General features: G+C 38.0%; 1 protein-coding gene across 2 annotated transcripts in view; it reads left to right on the top strand.

The window, feature by feature from the left end:
- UBE3D (ubiquitin protein ligase E3D) overlaps nucleotides 1–21,955 on the top strand; it is a 155,516-nt gene that overhangs the window by 45,794 nt on the left and 87,767 nt on the right. The window lies entirely within an intron of this gene.

Raw genomic sequence — 21,955 nt, 5'->3', positions numbered from 1 at the left:
GTAAATAAGAAATTTTGAAAAATCGCTCTTTTCTTTTTTGGATCTTACAAGCAGTATAAATCATAAAATATTCAAACAGTTGAGACATACATAAAGTAAAATATGAAAATTCTCCGCCATGTCCCTCTCTGGAAGTAAAAGTGTGTTGTCTATTCTTCAACTCCTTTTTCTATTTATTTTTCATCTTAACATGATTTGAATGATACAGGTGTATTTTTTTACACTTAAAAAAAAAAAAGGCAACACTGCAGAGTCTTGGAGATTCTTTCCACATCAGTGCTTGGCATTTTATGAAATGGATGTACTATAAATAATTTAACTGTTTTTCTGTTGATAGATACTTGGGTTATTACTGTTTTCCTTCTGTAATTAGCATTGTGCTGTGTGTTGTTACACAAATTTGGTTTGTAATTATGTGTACTTTTCTTATGAGGGATTTCTAGAAGTAGAATTGCTGTGGCAAAGGTATGACATTTAAAATTTTGATAGATAATATCAAATTACTTCGTAAAAAAGCATTGCCAGTTTATATATACTCCTACCTGAAGTTTCTATAAATTCCACTTCCCTGAAGCCTCACCCAAACTGCCATTTAGATTTTTGCCCATTTAATGCCAGTCTAAATGAAACAGCTCAGATGACTACCCTTGTGTTGTTTTGAGGTATGATCAGAGAATATGGCTTATGCTTTGATGCTTTGGGGACTTTGGTGTGTGTGTGGCCTAATACATAGTCAAGTTTTAAGCTGTTGGTTGCTTGTATCCTCTGTTTACTTGTGTGTGTTTGTGTGTGTGTGTGTACTTAGACTTATAAAGTGAAGCTTATTAAAATCTTTTCACATTTTTTATTCCTTTGAAATGTGCATTTTTGAGAAGGGTGTGTTAAATATAGAAAAGTTTTTTTGTTCTGATTTTTATATCGGCTTTTGCATTATATATTTTGAAGCTGTGTTTTTAGGTACATAAATGTTTGTGCCATGACACTTTGCCTAATTACATATTTTATCCATGAGAGATTTTGCTCTTCTTCCATTTGATGCTATTTCCCTTTAATTCCAATCTGCCTGATGTTAATATTGTTATATTTACTTTCCTTTTTTTTTTTTTTTTAATTGCTAATTTGTTATACAGTAGTCCCCTCTTACATGCAGTTTCATGTTCTGTGGTTTCAGTCACCTGTGGTCACTTGCATCCACAAGCAGATGATCCTCTTCCTGACGTATGGTCAGAAGGTCAGTCATAGCCTAATGCAAGTTCACGGTGTCTCCATCACTTGCCTCACTTCATCTCAACACATAGGCATTTTGTCATTTCACATCATCACCATCATAAAAAGGGTGAGTTCAGTACAAGAAGATATTTTGAGAGAGAGAAAGAGACCACATTTACATAGCTTTTATTACAGTATATCATTGTAATTGTTCTATTTTATTATTAGTTAATCTCTTACCATGCCTGATTTATAAATTAAACTTTATCATAGGTATGTATGGATAGGGAAAAGCATAATATATATAGGGCTGGGTACTATCTAGGGTTTCAGGCATCCATTGGGGGGTCTTGAAATGTAACCCCCATGGAGAAAGGGAATGTTTCTCCATTTCTTTCTTTACAGCTGTCCTGTGTTATTTTATCTTAGATATATGTCTTGCTAACATGTACCTTATAAACTCTGTAGGTGGATATTTTAAAACTTCATTATGACTGGGGCACCTGGCTGGCTCAGTTGGTAGATCATGCAACTCTTGATCTTAGGGTCGTGAGTTCAAGCCCTACATTGTGTGCAGCCTACTTAAAATAAATTAAAAGAAAAAAAACCAGGTGAATTCAGAGAAAGACAATTATTATATGATCTCACTGATATGTGGAATTTAAGAAACAAGGCAGAGGATCATAGGGGAAGAGAGGAAAAAATGAAACAAGATGAAACCAGAGAGGAAGACAAACCATAAGAGACTCTTAATCTTAGGAAACAAACTGAGGGTTGCTGGAGAGGAGGGGGTAGGGGGATAGGGTAACTGGGTGATGGATATTAAGGAGGGCATGTGATGTAATGAGCACTGGATATTATATAAGACTGATGAATCACAGGCCTGCACCCCTAAAACCAATAATACCTTATATGTTAATTAATTGAATTTAAATTAAAAAAAAAACACCTTATGAGTGGCAAAAAAAAAAAAAAGAAGAAGAATTAGCCAAAGATATAGGTACTTATTGGGGTGTTGGAATAAAGCAAATATAAATGGTCCATTAAAAAACAAATAAACAAAAAACAGGTGAATTAGAAGAAAACAAACTCCAATATGACAGTCTATTTTAAAAGTGAATTTAATCCACACTAACTGTGATTATTAATATAGTTGAACTTAGTTTACTGTCTTTTACATTGGTTGTCTTCTCTATCATTTCTTGATGATTTGGGAGTAAAAAAAAATATCTATTTCAAGATGATTTTAGTGGTTAACCTGAAACTTGTAATATATGTACTTAAACTTCTTTTTTTTATTATCAGTTTCTAGATTTGACTAGTACCCATACTCTTCACCAGAACAAGAAAAGACTCTTAGTAACGTTTCGCATTTCTTCTTTCTTTCCCTGTCTCATGCACTTTCCTCTATGTTGAGATCATTTATGATTCTCCTGATAGTGGTTCTTTCTTAAAGAAGCCCTACCCCATTTGCTTACCTCTTACACTCATGTATCACAGCCATAAATGTCTTTATATTTTTATTGTATGTCTACTTCCATGAAAAAATTTGATGTTTTTAAAATATTTATAAATAGTATTATAGTATGTATTTTTTTGCTGTTTGTTTTTCACTTCATAGTCTTTGTTTCATTGTTTGCTTTGATGAAATATGCCCTTTCATAGTTCTTTTAAAGTTGAACTGTAGTCAGTCCTTGAATATCTGATAATCTCTTATATGATATCTCTCTGAAAACCTATAGGATTTTTCTTTATCTTTGTTTTTCTAAGATTTCATACAGATATATCTAAGTGTTAGTGTTTATTCAGAATTTTCTCATGTCACATCTGTTCTTATCTTACAAATGAAGTATTCTCTCAATATCTGAGAATAATAGTGGTACTTCAAGTCTTCTGTTTTCTCTATTAACTCTTTTCTTTGGGTGTTAACTCTCTTCTCTTTGAGAAGATTCTTTGTGATTGATACTTTGTTTCATGGTGTTGCTTTCCCCAAACGTTTAATGCTTCCACTAGAATTCTTGTGCTTGGATGTATACTCCAGTGAATCAGGACCTTGTCTATCTTGCTCATTACTACATCTAGATGAGGTTTTTTTTTTTTTTAAGATTTTTTTTTTTTTTTAAATGTATGTATTTGAGAGAAAGAGAACACAAACAGGGGAAGTGGCAGAGGGAGAAGCAGGCTCCCCTTTGAGCAGGGAGCCCGATGCAGGCTCAACCCCAGGACCCTGGGATCATGACCTGAGCTGAAGGCAGACGTTCAACCGACTGAGCCACCCAAGCGCCTCTAGATGAGTTCTTGGAGAAGTGTTTAATACATACAATTTATGGTCACATTTGACAAAACATTTGTTAAATGAATGGTTCATAGTTTTCTGCTCATCTTTATATTTGATCGTTAGTGTTCATCTGTTGGTGACTGTAGGTTCTTGTGCCCATAGTCTGCCTTTATGGATTTGTGAAAGAGAACTCAAAGGATATACCAGTTTGGATGGGCCAGTTTGTCTTTTGACAGCTTTTGGGTGCTAAGGAAAGGGAATTGGTAGATTCAGTTACAGTGGTGAACTTATATTCATTATTGTGAAGGATCTTTACACTGCCTCTCTTGAGGAGAGTGACAAGGATTTAGTGTACTGTCTCATTTCACTCATTCCTAACAAATCCCTGTGACGCTGGAAATAGAATGACTATAGTCAGTTGTGTTCTGCTGTATTTGATTAGTAGACTTTTTTTTTTTTAATTTTGTATGTCATGTCTTGGGGACATAATAAATGAGTTTGATGAGTTCAATTTACCTGTTGTATATCATCTTTTTTTTTGCTTTTTCTCCTACTACTGGTTGACTCTGTATCCCCCAAAGGTAGTAACGAACTTCATAAATTGGGTAAGCATCCTGCGAGTTATTTGCTTTTGTCTTTAAGGACATTGTCTTTTAAGAGACATTAGTTTCTTTCTTTGGGGGCATTACTGAGTAAACTGTAGACTCCCTGGCATATAGTTGGCACGTGGGGTGGTACATTAACTATTTTAGTCCAATCGGCTGCAATTTTAATTTTTTTTTTTTTTTTTTTTTAGTGGAAGTGTGGATTGCCAGATGGCAGTCTAAAAGAGGAAAATAGCAAATGTAACTGGTTTTAGTTCCTTGAGCACACACACAAAAAGTGGCAGGTAATATATTTAGAATGTTCTTTCTTTCTAGCAATAGGCACACATGTCTCTTAATATTTTGAAGTCTATTGTTTTTTTTATCCCTCTACCCCCTGGCCACAGTTATCCTACAACTTATTTGTTCAGTTTGCATATCAGAATTTAGATCCTAAATGTTAACTTTGTAGCTTTGGACCCTAAGTTCACGTCTGCAGTTTAATTGTGCTAATTCAATCAGTTCACCCATGGCCTCATAGTCTCTAGACCGGGGTAATTTTGCCCCTTAGGGGACATGGGCAATGTCTGGGTGATTTTTGGTTGTCACGACTTTGGGGGCTGCTGGAATCTAGTAGGTAAAGCCCTGGATACTCTTAAATATCCTACAATGCCTCAGAGAGTCTCTATAACAAAGAATTATCCAGCCCAAATGCCAGTAGTGCCGAAGTTGAAAAACCCTGTCCTGGTCTGTCTCCTGAAATCCGGCTGTGTCTGCCTTTCTCTCTGGGTGTCACAACCCACAATGTTCTTGAAATTTTATTTAGGCCAGCAAATAAGAGAAATTTTACTGCAGCATGAGCTCAATGAACCTCTGTAATCCCACATGTTAACTTAGAGTAAAGAGGATAAGTACAAATATAATGTTTATTGTTATACTTCTCTCATTTTCTCTTAAGGAAACATGAAAAATAGATTTATTTGTAATAAATAATGATGAAGAATTTTATAGGTTTCAAGTCCTTTGTTCTTACGTATTTAAGAGAAAAGAACTTACAGGAATGTAATCACTAAGTGTAAATAAGTGTTTTTTTTTTTTTTAAAGATTTTATTTACTTATTTGACAGAGAGAGACCGAGAGAGGGAACACAAGCAGGGGGAGTGGGAGAGGGAGAAGCAGGTTTCCCGCCGAGCAGGGAGCCCGATGCGGGGCTCGATCCCAGGACCCTGGGATCATGACCTGAGCTGAAGGCAGATGCTTAAGGACTGAGCCACCCAGGCGCCCCAATAAGTGGCTTTTTAAAAAAGCTGAATTGAATTCTCTTCATTGTTTAAGTTAAATGAGTCTGAGTACTGGTAGTACTGGTAGTAGCTTTTCAAAAGATAAAATATGTGATTAAAAAATCTGGAGAATTTGAACTGAGGACTGTTCTGTGTTCCACAATTAGTAGAAGCATTTTCTGGCAAAATATATGGAGGGAGGAAATGATGATATGCTATATCACCCTTAGTTTTAGTGAATTTAGGGATTATATTTAGCAAACTAACTAGGTTTTTCTTTGTTGGCTCTATATTGGTAAATACTGTTTCTAAAAAAGAAGTATTGTTTTGTCTTAAGATAGTCATCATTACTGCTTTTTTTTTTTTTAAAAAGATTTATTTATTTTTAAGAGAGAGAAAGCACGGGCAAGTGAGTACAGCGGGGAGGGGCAGAGGGAGAGAGAGAGAGAAACTTAAGTGGGCTCTGCGCTCTGACTTGGGGCTTGATCTCACAACCCTGAGATCAGGACCTGAGCCGAAACCAAGAGTCAGATGCTTCACCGACTGTGCTACCCAGGCACCCCCATTATTGCTTTTTCTAATGAAGTAGAAACACATAAATCATACCCGTATACATTTCATATGCATAAAATAATACTGGTAGTTGTTTTTATTTGTGAAATAGTATTTTTTTTAAAAGATTTTATTTATTTGAGAGAGCGAGAATGAGAGAGAGAGAGAGAGCACATGAGGGCAGGGAGGGTCAGAGGGAGAAGTAGACTCCCTGCTGAGCAGGGAGCCCGATGTGGGACTGGATCCCGGGACTCCAGGATCATGACCTGAGCCGAAGGCCGTCACTTAACCAGCTGAGCCACCCAGGTGCCCCTGTGAAGAAGTATTTTTAAATCTTTTTTTCTTCATTATTTCAGCAGGAAAATTGAAATTCTGCTTATTTTATTTAATCAGGTAAAAACCACATGGTATAAAATTTACCATCTTAACCATTTTTAAGTATACAGTTCAGTGATGTTAAGTATATTCACATATATGTTGTGAAAGAGTTCTCCAGAACTTTTATATTCTGCAACTGAAACTGTATACCTTTTCCCCCTTCTCCCAGCCCCTGGTAACCACCATTCTATTTTCTGTTTTTATGAACTTGACTGTATTAGTCTGCCAGGCCTCTCATAACAAAATGCCAAAGACTGGATGACTTAAAAACCAGAAACTTATTTTCTTAAAAGTTCTGGAGTTTGGAAGTCCAGGATCAAGGTGCCATCAAGATTGGTTTCTGGTGAGGCCTCTCTTCCTGGTTTACAGACAGCTGCCATGTCCCTGTATCCTCACATGTCCCCTTCTTTTTGTAGAGCAAAGAGAGAGTTAGATGGGGAAGGGGTAGAGACAAGGAGAAGATCTTGATTCTCTTCCTCTTCTGATGAGGACAGCAGTTCTATCTGATTAGAGCCCCATTCTTTTTTTTTTTTTTTTTTAAAGATTTTATTTATTTATTTGACAGAGAGAGAGACAGCGAGAGAGGGAACACAAGCAGGAGGAGTGGGAGAGGGAGAAGCAGGCTTCCCCGCGGAGCAGGGCCGATGCGGGGCTCGATCCCAGGACCCTGGGATCATGACCTGAGCTGAAGGCAGACGCTTAACGACTGAGCCACCCAGGCGCCCCTAGAGCCCCATTCTTAATGACCTTATTTAACTAAGTACTTTTTGAAAGGCCCTGTCTCCAAATACAGTAACTTTGGAGATTAGAGCCCTAACTGTTCATATTCAACATAAGAATTTTTGGGGAACACAATTCAGTTCATAACACTGACTACTTTAGATACTTCATATAAGTGGAATCATGGAATATTTGTCTTTTTTTAACTGGCTTATTTCACTCAGCATAATGTCCTTAGGATTGTTCATCTATGTTGTAGCATGTAAGAAGATCGCCTCTCGGGCGCCTGGGTGGCTCAGTTGGTTAAGCCACTGCCTTCGGCTCAGGTCATGATCCTGGAGTCCTGGGATCGAGTCCCGCATCGGGCTCCCTGCTCAGCAAGGAGCCTGCTTCTCCCTCTAACCCTCCCCCTCTCATGCTCTCTCTCTCTCTCTCATTCTCGCTCTCTCAAATAAATAAATCTTTAAAAAAAAAAAAAAGATCACCTCTCTTTTTAAGGCTGAATCCTATTCCATTGTGTGTGTGTGTGTGTGTGTGTGTGTAAATAACACTTTTTGTTTATCCATTCATCCCTCAGTGGATATTTGGGTTGCTTCTTGTGTATTATGAATAGTGTTGCTTTGAACTTGGGCATGCAAATATCTCTCTGAGATCCTGCTTTCAGTTCTTCTGGATATATATCCAGAAGTGTGATTACTGGATCAAATGATAGTTGTATTTTTAATTTTTTGAGGAACCTCCATACTGTTTTCCATGGTAGTTGCAGCATTTTTACATTCCCACTAAGAGTTGTTCTAATTTCTCTACATTCTCACCAACACTTACCATTTTCTGTTTTTTTAAAGGATTTTATTTTAGTTTTTTTTTTTTAAGATTTCATTTACTTATTTATGGGAGAAAGAGAGCGCATGAGCAGGGGGAGGGGGAAAGGCAGAGGAAGAGGGAGAAGCAGACTCCCCGCTGAGCACAGTGCCTGATAGGGGACTTGATCCCAGGACCTTGAGATCATGACCTGAGCCGAAGTTAGATGCTTAACCGACTGAACCACTCAGGCGCCCCTTAAGGATTTTATTTTTGAGTAATCTCTATGTCTAATGTGGGGCTCAAACTCACAACTGCAAGATTAAGATTTGCATGTTCCACAGACTGAGCCAGCCAGGTGCTCCTATTTTCTATTTTTTTAATAGTAGCCATCCTAATGGGTGTGCGGTGGTATCTTACTGTGGTTTTGATTTGCATTTCTCTGATGAGTGATAGTGAGCATCTTTCATATACTTGTTGGCCATTTGTATATCTTCTTTGGAGAAATGTCTGTTCAAGTTCTTTGCCCGTTTTTTTTTAAATTAAAAATTTTTTTATTTAAATTCAATTAACATATAGTGTATTTTTAGTTTCAGAGGTGGAGTTCAGTGATTCATCAGTCTCTTATAACACCCAGTGCTCATTACATGATGTGCCCTCCTTAATGTCCATCATCCCATTACCACATCCCTCCCCCCGACCCCTCTCCAGCAAGCCTCAGTTTGTTTCCTATGATTACAAGTCTCTTATGGTTTGTCTCCCTCCTAATTCCATCTTGTTTTATTTTTCCCTCCCTTCCCGAATCTTTGCTTCTCTATTTTGTTTCTTAAATTCCACACCTGAGTGAAATCATGTGATAATTGTCTTTCTCTGATTGACTTATTTCGCTTAGCACCCTCTAGTTCCATCCACGTCATTGCAATTGGCAAGATTTCATTTTTTTTTTTTTGATGGCTGAGTAGTATTTCATTGTATGTGTATATATATACCACATCTTCTATATCCATTCATCTGTCGATGGACATCTTTCCATATTTTGGCGATTGTGGACACTGGTGCTATAAACATTGCGGTGCAGGTGCCCCTTTGGATCACTACATTTGTATCTTTGGGGTATGTACCTAATAGTGCAGTTGCTGGGTTGTAAGGTAGTAGCTCTATTTTTAACTTTTTGAGGAACCTCCATACTGTTTTCTAGAGTTCTTTGCCCATTTTTAAATCAGGTTATTTGGTCTGGTTTTTTGTTGTTGTTGAGTTGTAGGAGTTAATATATTCTGATGTTAACTCTTTATTAGACATGACCTGCAAATATTTTTTCTCATTCCATAGATTGCGTTTTTTGATTGCATCTGTTGATTGTGTCTTGTGATGCGCAGAATCTTTTAAGTTTAATGCAGTTTTATTTATTTTTACTTTGTTGCCTGCATATTCATAAAATCATTGCTAAAGTTTGCTTAATTGAGGTGCCCTACCTGATGTGTCAGGCACTGTCATTGCCTAAGATAAAATTAGGTGATTTTGAGGAGATTTAGAGGAATTTGTCCTTTTTGATTGATGAAAACATATACCAAATGTTAATTTATGCTAATTTTATATCCAGCAGAATATCTAAGACCTGTTATTTAATAATTATATAACTTACTAGAACACTTCACATGAATTCATTTGGATAGTGTGACTACTGTGCTAGAATGAACGAGCAAGCAATGAATGAATTTGTGTCACTAACCCCTAAAGAGCACTTTATTAAACCATTTAAAGAGCCTTCTATGTCCCCACATAGAAGTCACAGGCTGACATTGTCAGTGTACTTTAATTAGGGGCATTCCTTTTGCAGAATAGGATTAACTTAGACTTCAGGTATGAGTGTCCAAGTCTTGTATTTTATAAGTGAGGAAACTGAAGCTTAGTCAGAGAAATAGTTAGTCACTTTGTTAGTTGGTGATAGAGCCAGAATTTGAGCCAGGTTTTCCTGATTCCAAATTCACTTCTTTTTCATTATATCATGTAGTCCTTCACCATAAAATTTTAGGAGATCTGAAAATGTCACTGTAAATGTATATTCTTCCTCAAGAACAATTCCTTTGGTAGTTTAGAATGTGTCAGCATTTTGATTACTCCCCAAAATATACTGCTTACTATACTATATTCAGTAAATATTTATGCATCTTAATATGTAACATCAGCAGTGGAAACTTATGATTTATAGTATGTTCGTATCTGATCTTCTAGATCAGAATTTAAGGATACAAATGTGATTTTTTTCAGAAGTCAGTGCCTTAGCTTCTTAGAACAGGAATCCATTGAAAGGAAATTAATCTAAAAATACAGGAAAGTTACCAAATTCTGGGAAAAGAAATGCTTCTTCGGAAAGTACTTTTCACACATTTGTCTGCTACTACCATATTATCACCTAGACATACCCATCTAGAAATTGTTCTTCATTATAAAGCAAGTTGAGCACATGCTTCCTTAATTTGTAATTGAAAAAATTACACTGTATATGTACAGTGGCCTAAATTCAAATTTATTTTATTTGGAATTCTTATCTATGAATTTATAATCATTAAGGAAAATAATAGGAAATAAGACAGTGACATATAATAAAAGTGAGGTTCTTCCCTCGAGATGCTAGTCAAAGCAGGTTTTACCTGTGGAAAGCAATTCATCTCTTGGAATCGCTTTCTGTAAAGAATCTGGTTTCCCTCTTTTGATGCAAGAATGTGAGATAAGTATAATCATGAACTGTGAGAGTAGAAAGGGTGAGGGAACTGGGATTGGCTAAAGCAGGAAGGAGAATGTGTGTATGAAATTGTTACTTCACTTTCCTGTGTTTTCTAATCATGTGTTAGATATTTTTATGAGGCCAACCTGAAGTAGTTGTCTTCACTTTTCACGTTAGAAGGGTTGGGTTTTTCTTTCCTCTTTTTTTATTACCTCCTACTATACTTGGTATTATATGTGATTCCAGAGCAGGAAACCAAAGATTATTGCCATAAAGGAGTTTATAGTAAAGGCAACATGTACAAAGAAAAATTCTTTGAAAAGAGCAAAATCTACATACATGCTAAAAGGGTTTTCATAGAAAATCATATTCATTAGCTGAATCAAAGAAAATGGAAAAGAGTTAAGAAGTAGGTTCCTGCACTCCACCCCTACCCCAGTAAAAGTTGCAGAGGGCTGGGCAGGGAAAGCATGCATGTTTTTTCTTTTCTTTCTTTATTTTTTTAAAGATTTTATTTATTTATTTGAGAGAATGAGAGAGAGAGAGCACATGAGAGGGGGGAGGGTCAGAGGGAGAAGTAGACTCCCTGCTGAGCAGGGAGCCTGATGCGGCACTCAATCCTGGGACTCCAGGATCATGACCTGAGCCGAAGGCAGTCGCTTAACCAACTGAGCCACCCAGGCACCCTATTTTTTTTTTTTAAGACTTTATTTTTTGAGAGAGAGAGAAAGTGCACAAGCAGGGGGAAGGGGTAGAGGGAGAGAGAGGGAGAAGCAGGCTTCTTGTTCAGCAGGGAGCCCGATGCGGGGCCTGATCTCAGGACCCTGAGATCATGACCTGAGCCAAAGGCAGACACTCAGCTGACTGAGCCACCCCAGTGCCCTGAAAGCATGCATGTTTTCATGTAGGGAGCTCCAATAGGCTGCTGCCAATGCAGTGGCAGGTGGCTCGCAAGGGACTGAGTGGGAAGTGGAGGGTGGCAATTATCTGCCCGTAGAGATGCTCTCGTTTATCTGTGTGGTCTCTGAGGGTCTCATCAAAAGCTTTTGTTTGAAGAAAGGGTTCCAGAGCTGATACAAAAATGTTTGAGAACCACTGTTCTCTGTGCTGTGCATTTCACCAGACTGGACTTGAATTCACTGGGTCATGGCAAAGTCCCTACTTAACAAGACTGAAAACATTGAAATAGTTCTAATTGACTGAATGGTCTTCCTCTTATTGAGCTGAGATCTATTTCTCAGAAACTCTGATCCAGAGCTACCAAAAATCAGTCTGTTGATTCTTGAATATGACAACTAATATTCAGATAATCTGACATTCAGTCCTAGATTTTCTCTTCTCCAAGCTTAATAGCCTCAAATGGAATGGTTTCAAGCTTCTTTTTCCTTGTGCAGTCTCTTTTTTCCCACTTGGTCCCCTTTCTTATTACCATTTTGATTGCCTGTAAAAAGATGTTGCCCCAGCATCCTGTCAGCTTTACACAATAGGGTGAACCAGAGAGCAGCTAGACCTAGGGATTCATCTTTCAGGGCTCTTTTAGGTAATTTAGATGTAAAGGGAAGAAGGCATTTACAGTGGTACCAGACAGGAGAGACAGAATTTCAAGAACCCATTTTTCAACATCAGGTGTTAAAGATGGTCATTTATTCATTCATTCAACAGATACTAAATTCATACTACAGTGCTAGGTACTGGAAATAGAAAATTGAGCTAAAGAGATCTGATGCCTTGCATCATAGGCCTTAGTAGAGTCTAGTGGGAAAGACAAATAAATGATCAGTGCTATGAAAAAGAGCTATATAATGCTAAGAGAGCAAATCATAGGGAGACCAGCCAGGTTAGGATAGGATTCCAGGAAGAACTGATGCTTGACTGCTGTCTGAAAGATGAGAATAAGCCAACTATGTGAAGAGGCTCTGGGCTTGCCCATAAGAAAGCAGTACAAAAGGACCTGTGGTGGGAGAGAACATAGTGAGGGCAAGAGATGGGAAGAAGACCAAGGTGGCTACACTGGAGAGAGTGAGATACGGGGACAGGGTAGGAGGAGCCAGACCAACTCAGGATCTTAGAGGCATTTTAAAGAGCTTGTCTTTGTGTTTATCCTAAGAACAATAAGAATCTATTGAATGTTTTGTCCAGAGAGAAGGGTGAGATGGTTTAATGTATGCTTCAGAAAGATTATTCTGGCTGCCAACCAAGGAACAGTTGAATATGGTAGATCAGATAGGAGGCTATTGCAGAAGCCCAAGAGAAATGACTATAGTGGACGATGGCAGTTGAGATAGATTTGAGAGATACTATAGTAATATTGCAGTGTTTGTGATTGATTGGATTTTGTAACCAAACCACTATTTATTGGGATAGATAACATTGGAAGAAGATCAAGTTTTGGGAGAAGATCATGAGGTTTTATACGTGTTGAGTTTGAGTTACTATTTGAGTCATCCAAGAGGAAATAGCAAATAAAAAGTTAATATATAGACCTGGAGTTCAGATGAAAGGTTTGAGCTGTGTTTTTAAATTTGTGAGTCATCTTCATAGGGGTCATAATTGAAGCCAAGGATGGGTGGGATTGTTTAGGAAGAGAGGATGGAAGGACTGAGTTGTAAAGAACTGCCCACTTTTATGGGCCAGAAAAAGGAGGGTGAGCCTAGAAAGGAGCTATAGGAGCAGCAGGAGAGGTAGGAGGAAAGCAACAGAGTGCTGTTTCATAGAAGCTGAGGGAAGAACAAAGTACTTGAAGAAGGAGGAAGAGGTCAGATGTTGCTGAGAAGTCAGATCAGATGTTGAATGTAAAACGTGTATTGGATTTAGACTGACACAGCCATCAGTGACCTTAGCAGGGACTGTTTTGTCAGGTGACAGCACTGGGAGCTGGATTGGAATGGGTGAGCAGTGAGTGGCAGGGGATGTGACAGAGACAAGTGTGGACAACTGTTTGAAGAAGTTTGGCTCTGAAGGGAAGGAGCGATAGGAAGGGGATGGGGAGCTGACCGAAGTTAGGCAGGTAGGTTAGACCCTCTTGAGCCTATTTAAAAGCCAACAACAAGGATCCTGTTGAGAGGAAGAGGTTTATTACACATGAGAAAGAAGTGGTGGTTGATTCTGACAGGACAGGAAGGGCTGGTATCTTCAGCTGAGGTGTAACAACTAGCCTTAGGAACAGGGATAATTCCCTTTCTGTAACAGGAGGGAAGAACAGAATTGGAGTGGATGGAACAGATTTGCATACTAGGTTTGCGGACAGTGAGAGTCTTGGCCTGTGATGGCTTCTATTTTATCTATTAAGTAGGAGTGATGGGGGAAGAGGCATAAGAGGAAAAGGGGTGGGTGTAGTGGACAGTTGGAAGTTTGATGAGAATGGAGAAGATTCAAATGGTCATTTGGAGAGGAGGTGAGTGAGATGACTAGAGATGTGTGGGATTGGTAGGTGTCGTTCATTGCCCGTTGAGGTTTGTGGTTGTGAATTTAGAGTGTGACTTGTTCCACTGTATCACTGACCTCAGTATCAGCACAGAGAAAACATGGTTGGGGTCAGCAAGGTTCAAGCTTTATTGTCTCGATGCAAAGGGTATTGTGTTGTTTTTGTGTTATTAAAATGATGGACTACAGAATCTGTGTCGCCTGTTAGAATGAAGACTGAGAGTTGGAAAAGGGCCTTGGCTTCTCAGCTACTGAAATGTAGCTGTAGTAGAGGAGACATTTACTTTTAATTGTGTAGCTAAAGCTTCTCAAATGTTGTTTTAAAAATATCGGATTACTGATGGGAAATGACCTCTTTTAAATATATTAAGGAAAACTGTAGTACTTTAAATGGAGCTCTAAGCACTTATTTAAATATATGCTCTGAGTTAAATTTTCTTCAAGATTGTTTGTTCATATGATTTTGTAATCCCACTTTATAAGGAAACTTATTGGCTTAATGTGGGATAATGAGTATCAAAGAAAAGGTGCTTAATCTTCCATATCTGCCAGAATTTCAGTTTGACATTTGTCATCTAAAGCAACTGCAATGGTCCTGGTTGGTTCTGCTTTTATTCTAGTAATTGAGAGTGAAAAATGAACCTTGGTTTCTAAGGTCAACTGAGTAGAGGGAAGAAGTCAGTTTCAGTAGCACTTGGGAATTTTTTTTTTTTTTTTTTTTTTTAATCCAGATGGCTGCATGAGCCCTCCAGGTACTTACGCCTCTATTGGAAACAAGATACATTGAACATTACGTCATTGGTCTCTCCATTGTTAAGGCTGGCTGCTATTGTAACATCTGTGAGAGTAAGTGCTTGTCTCAGGGACTTAGGCAGGGCTTCAGGCCCAGGGCCTCCTGCAGTACTGCCAGTCTCCAGGGGACGCCTACTGCATCACTGCATCATAGCAACTCCCAAAAACCTTACTCTAGCCATTTTCTCTACTGTGTTAGAGGAAAATGATCTCCTTACCTTAAAAAAATTAATCACTCATAATTCCCCGGGTAAATGATAAAGGCATTCTCCTCAAAAATAACTTCAACGTCATGGAATAAAGCTCAAATCCCCTTGGCCACCTCGATTTCCAGTTTCCCCTCTAGAAGTCACCCTTGTAACCACTCTTTATCTCAACATAGACATATGTATATAAATGCCCCAGGAGTGTCTATAGAAATGTTTTGTGTGTTATATTTTGTGTATCTTTTCCTTTTTCTCATCATATATTATAGTACCCTCCCACAGTCTCTGTTTTCACTCAGCATTGTGTCTTCTCAGTACATATAGATCTGTCTCATTTTTCACAGCTCTCTGCTGTTCCATAATGTAGATAGTAGATGGTTTCTTGTGTCATTCTGTTACAGTTTTTTACATTTTTTCTCTGATTCTAACAATTCTGCTGTGAAGACCCTTGTACACGTCTCCCTGTGCAGTTCTGCAAGGACTTGTTTAAAGTGGATGGGAAGAAGTGGAGTTGCTGCTCCTGGGATATATTTATTTTACATTTTTTAAATAAATGTTTTATTTGGGGTAGTTTTAGATTTATAGAAGAGTCACAAAGATAGTACAGATGGCTCCTGTGTATGTACCCTTCACCCAGTTCCAGGTTTGCCTCATGTTATCTTACATCACCCTGGCACCTTTTTCAAAACTAAAAAACCAACTTTGGCACATTCATATTAACTAAATCCCAAGCTTTATTGGGATTTCACCAGGTCTTCTACTCATGTTCCTTTTTGTTCCAGGATCTAGTCCGTAATGTTACATTGCATTCATTCATTGTGTCTTCTTTGTCTCCTCTGGTCTTGGACAGTTTTGTAGACCTTCCGTATTTTTCAGGACTAGTTAGGCATTTTCTAGAATGTCTTTTAATTTGGGTTTATCTGATATTTTCCTCCTGGTTAGACTGAGAGGATGGGTTTGGGAAAGAATACCGTCACATATCAGGAGTACAGGGTATCCACAGCCATCACTGGTGCTGCACACCGTGATCACTTAGCTAAGGTGGTGTTGGCCAGTTTTTTCGCTGTGAAATGACTGTTGTTTCTTTTCCATATTTTGTTCTCTGGAATCAAGTCACTGAGTCCAGCCCACACTTAAAGGGGAGGGAGGAAGTTAAGCCCCATCTCCTAGAAGAGGGGTGTTATCTATATATGTTATTTGGAATTTTTACATAAGGAAGATTTGTTTCTTCTGTTTATTTATTCAGTTATTTTTATCTGATGGACTCGTGTATTTATTTTCTACCTTGGGTTATAACCCAACACCACGTTATATGTTTGTTATTAATTTATTTTGTTCAAATTGATCCAGTTTTGGCCTTTGGGAGCTCTTTTAGGTTGGCTCCTGGGTCCCTTTGACATGCCCCCATACTTTTAATTTTTGATCACCCTTTTACTTCCCGATACTGCAAATTGCCCCAGACTCCTATTTTTCCCTGCGCCAGCCCTAGACTCTGCCAACCAAGGAGCTCTGGTTCTTTTTATTAGAGAGTGGGAGTGGCCCTTACTACTAATATTTTAAATTTTAATAGATAATTGTCTAGTTGTTCTCCTAGGGGCTATTCTCTTTGGCACTTTTACCTTTCTCCTCATACCTATTCCAATGTTTAATACCATCAGGTTTACTAATTTTGGTCAATCTGATAGAACTGCATCTTTTATAAATGAGTGTTTTCCTTAGTGTGGTTGAACATCTATGTTTATGTTTACCAGCCATTTGAGTTTTCTCTTTTGTGAATAATGTGTTCATGTTATTTTGCCTACTTAAATTTGTGTTTCTAAATGTGTGAGTGTGTGTGTGTGTGCGCACATGCGCCTGTATTTGGTATTAGGATTTCTTACAGATTGTGAATCTTAGTCCTTTATCTGTTGGAAATATTTTTTTCCAGCCTGTAGCTTACTTTTAAACTTGGTTTATGATGTCTTGTGAAATATTTGATCCTATCAAAATTAGGATCCTATCATCATTTGGTCCTATCAAAATTAAAATCAGAATTGGCAGGCTTTTGCCTTTGTATCATGTTTAAGGAGATCTTCTTTCTAACAAGTCCACCTATGCTTTTACTTCAATTATTCACTGAATTGATGATCCAAAGATCTCAAATGGTCACCTGGTAAGCAAAATCATTTGCTTTTTCTCATTCCTGAGCATTCATCCATATTCACCATTTCTTCTTGGACATATTTGCCCTGGCATTCTCCTGGTTTTCTTCTGGCTTCTTTGACCTCCTCCCTTTCCTTTGTTTTGACCTCTTCCCTTCCTCCCTTGCCATCTCTGCTTTTCCTATAGCCTGACAACTGTATCCCCGACTTTTTTTTCCCTTTTGCTAAAGCTCATCTGCTCTCATGTTAGAAACTTTCATTTCTGTTGAGTAAAAACTTTCAACGCTACATTTTCAGACCTTTCTCTAAGTTCTTTGTTTATATCTCCATCTTCTTTCTAGGTTATCTCTGCCAGATATCCCACTGGCTTCTCAAATTCAGTATGTGCGAGGTAGAAGAAATTCATTAATGTTCCTGGTGAACATATGTTTTCCTCCCATTTGTATCTATCAATGACATCTTGATTCTCCTAGTCACCAGGCTCAGATCTTGAAGTTGGCCATTAATTGTTTCCCAATTACCCTACTTCCAACCAGTTAGGTCAATGTCCAGTGTTCTTTCAAAATCTCTTCATATCTATTCTTTTCCTCTTAGTATTGTTGCCAGCCTAGTTCACGTGTTCAATACTCTTCATGTGGAGGTTATGTGCGTCTCTTGAGCCTGCCAGAACTCTAATCCAGCCTACATTCTGAAGCCAGCCTGGCCATCCCCAGTCACATCACTCCCTTGCTTCCTTCTATCTACCCAAAATCTTTATCTCCTTGGATCATTTTTGAGTTCTTCTACAGCCTAGCTCTGATTTAACCACTGTAGCCCTGCCTCATCCTATGCCTGACACATCTTCTGTCATGTCCAATCAGAATGGAATTCTACAGTTTCTCAAATATTCATTCATCTGTGCAGATCATATATAGTTCATTGTGTTTAAGAGTGCATAATTAGGGGCACCTGGGTGGCTCAGTCGTTTAGGCGTCTGCCTTTGGCCAGGTCATGATCTCAGGGTCCTGGGATCGAGCCCTGCATCAGGCTTCTTGCTCAGTGGGGTGTCTGCTTCTCCCTCTCCCTCTGCTGCTCCCCTGCTTGTGCTTTCTCTTTCTCTCTGTCAAATAAATAAAATCTTTAAAAATATATATATATATAATTATGCATAGGAGTCTAAGCTTTCCATTTCAACCAATGTCCTTATAATTTTTGTAATATTTCTATAAGAAAGGGATTGATATGGAAATAGATATCTTTGTTTATAGATATTGTTACATGGGTAAGGTCTTCATTAACAGACCTATAAAATTTTTTCTTCTATTGTGCATGGCTAATAAACTATTCCGATATCCTGGGGAATTATATGAAGATAAATATATAAAAATTTATTCTAAGCCCTGTGGGTTTCTGGTTTTTTTTTTAACTCTTATTTTCTTAGCATCTCTTATTTCCATCATTTTTCTCCTTTTAGCGACATAAAATAATGATACCTTTACTGGTGAAGTGACTTAACCTTACTAATTTTATCACGGAGTTTGTTTCTAAATCGATAAGGCCGAAAGGGGGAGGTTGGAAGTCACAGTTGACATTTTACGTGCTAGGTTGTTCAAGTTAACTCTGAAAAGTTATTCAGGCATAGTTGAGTTTTCTGAATAGAAGTGTCTTTGGGTTCAAATAAGGTTTATATAGACACTATAGACTGTCATTCTGCCTTCCTTTTTCTTGGGGGTAATACTTTCTTATTTTTTTGTGCACCTATATCCTCTTCTTTTTTGTACGCTTGCTATAATTCCCCTTCTCTTTAAAGTCTTTAAGGATAAGTATTGTGGTTTTAATGATCTAATAATAATATTTACTATCTTTGAGCTTTTATTATACATCAGACTTGTTCTAAGCTTTGTAATACAGCATATCATTGAATCCTTTTAATGTGTGTGGGGAAGTGCTGTGGTTAGAACAAGTCATAGAAATTAAGGTTACTGGCCCAATGAGGCACAGCTAAGATGTAATAGATTCAGGATTCAAAAACAGGTCTGTCTTCTAAACCCTTGGTTATGTCTGCTATGTGTCCTTGTGTCAGTATTTACAGACCACCATCAAAAACATTACCTGTAAAGCAAAAAAAAAAAAAAAAAAAGGATGGGAAGGGATTTATTTACTAAGTCTTGCATTTGGACTCTTCAGACTGATATCATCAAGGCTCCTTCCTGTTAGCCCCCAAGTAAGACTAACTAATCCACTCTTTTTACCTACCTAATGAAGCCTAAACTTGGCTTCTGCTTCTAAACCTAATTTCAGTCTCTACTCTTTTCCCCTGCTGGTTGCAAGCACCAGTCTTAATTGGCTGCTCCCAAGCCCATCTTAGTCTGTTTTTACACCATGTACTCACAAATGGCTTTTAACCATGTTAACACTTTTTGGGCTGACCTCCTTCACTCTCTTTGCCACCTTTGACTCACATGCTCGGTTCCTTTCCAAATACTTTATTTTTTTCAACATTCTCCATATTGAGTTCTCATTTAGGTCTCCTACCTGATTTGCTTTCCCTGGGCTTCTTTGGACCTAATTCCAATAGCTGCTTGTATATTCACCGCATTCTTCTCCCAGTGTGGGGTGACAGCCTTTCGTCATTGTAAAACCTTCAGATCCACCTTGGCTTACCAGCCACTTTTTACCTCTTTGATGAAACTATTTGGTTGGTGTTTAAAAAACAACTGCAGGGGCGCCTGGGTGGCTCAGTTGTTAAGCGTCTGCCTTCGGCTCAGGTCATGCTCCCAGGGTCCTGCGATTGAGCCCCGCATCGAGCCCTGCATCGGGCTCCCTGCTCCGTGGGAAGCCTGCTTCTCCCTCTCCCACTCCCCCTGCTTGTGTTCCCTCTCTCTCTGTCAAATAAATAAATAAAATTAAAAAAAATAAATAAATAAAAAACAACTGCAGTAAAAACAGAACTTTAGGGTGGGAGATTATTTGGAAATGCCTGTCATTAGCAAAATTCCTACCTAAACAGTTTTTCATATGCTTATAGATACGTGCAAACTATGTAAAGTTCACTTTACATACAACTCAATAAATGTCTTCTAGACGAGTGAGCCTAGAAAAATTAAAGCGACCGTGTTATCTTCTGATTGAAAAAGTTGGGCATGGGGCTTCATGAAGCGACCATGTTATCTTCTAATTGAAAAAGTTGGGCATGGGGCTTCATGATGCAGAAATACATTATTAAATGTATTTCTTAAATTTAATAATCTTATCTGGCATGGGACTTCACTGTGAAGTCAGTCAGTCACAGGAATGATTCCCCCATCTGTAATTGGGGGGGGATTGTTAGGGCATTTGATACTGAGATGACCTGAAACATTTGGGGCACTTAGAAGCTGTAGGAGGATATTTAACATTTTACAACAGGGAGAGTGTGGGATTGGAGTCAGACATGGAATCTCGTCCCAGATTTTCCATTGACTAGCTACGTTGCCAGACCAAGTGATAGCCTTTAATCTGGCCCTTAATTTCCTCATCTTTTGGGGTAAGTATACTTAACTTTATGCAGTTCCATGACTTTGGGACAGTTAGAAGCATTTTAAAGAGTGTGATCTCTGTTGTATTTAGTTTGTCTTATAAACTGAAGGCTTAGTTTTCTCTTGCTACAAGTATTTAATGAATGCAGTACTTAGCCTCAGATTTAGTTCAGCAGACATTCACTTAGGCTTCCTGTGTGTAAAACTTTCTGCTTAGAGATATAGAAGATAAAAATATAAATGAGACAGAATTTTTACTTCCAGAGTTTCAGTGTTTAATATTGGAAACCCACAAGTTACATAAAAGCTCTGAAAGGTACACATGCTCTGTCCTATGATAGAGATGAACAAAGGGCTTTCTCATTAGTTCTAATTAAGGAAAATTCCATAGAGAAGATAGCATTTGATCTGAGAATTAAGGGATGGAAAGATAATGGGGGCTGGAGGTTGAAGAGGAGAATTCTGAGCAAAGATGGGAAATTGCAGGATGCATTTCCCAAAATGTATTTTAAAAGATACTAATAGGTTTTTTTGTGGGAGCAAAAAAGGATGAGATAGTCAAATAATACTAATTAAGATTCATATTATGCAGTAATTATTGCTTATTGTCATTTTTGTTAATAAACAAATTTGTGAATCAGTGGGCTCAGTGAAATTGTATGTAAGCATTTTTACTGCTAGACTGCTCAAATAGCAGTAAAGTTCAGGATGAATTACTAAGGAACATACAGTACTTAGCACTTGTGAATCTTACGTGATTATGGAACCCCTTTTCATGGGAACACTAGGTCTAAAGAATATACTTTTGAAAAATAGCACAAGAAGATCCTATATGTCAGTGGAGCAGAGTGAATATAGAAAGAGAGACTCTCTGATATTAAATGAATCGAAGTTGGAAATTAAGAATTTAAGGAAGAAAGAGATTGGAGAATGTATATACACACAGAAGAGATTTTCTGTCAGCCAGTAGGTGTCAGCATACGCCAAGTACAGCTTGGTTGTATCCAGCAAGGAGAATAGACTGAAGGAGGGGAGTGACATGTTGATAATTTCCACGAGTGCTTGTATACCAAAGGAAGGGAATTCATAAGAGAATTTATATTTATTTAAGGTTAGTATGTTTTAAGCCACTCAAATAGTGCATTGTATTTTGCTAACACATACACATTCACAAGAACCTTGCCCTACTGTACACACAGGTAAGGTGGAAGATTTGTTTATTTATGTGCTTGTTCATGCATTCAGCTAATAGTGTGTCAGGTGATAGGTACACATTGGTGAATAAAAACTTTGCAGAACATACAGTCTAGGAATGGGATTCATCTACAACTGGTATTCATCTAGTATCTGTATTATGTATTCTGGTGAC

The sequence above is a fragment of the Mirounga leonina genome, unplaced genomic scaffold (assembly GCF_011800145.1).
Source record: "Mirounga leonina isolate KUSES-001 unplaced genomic scaffold, KU_Mleo_1.0 Mir_53, whole genome shotgun sequence".
Lineage (NCBI taxonomy): Eukaryota > Metazoa > Chordata > Mammalia > Carnivora > Phocidae > Mirounga > Mirounga leonina.
This window is presented reverse-complemented; position numbering and strand designations above follow the sequence as displayed.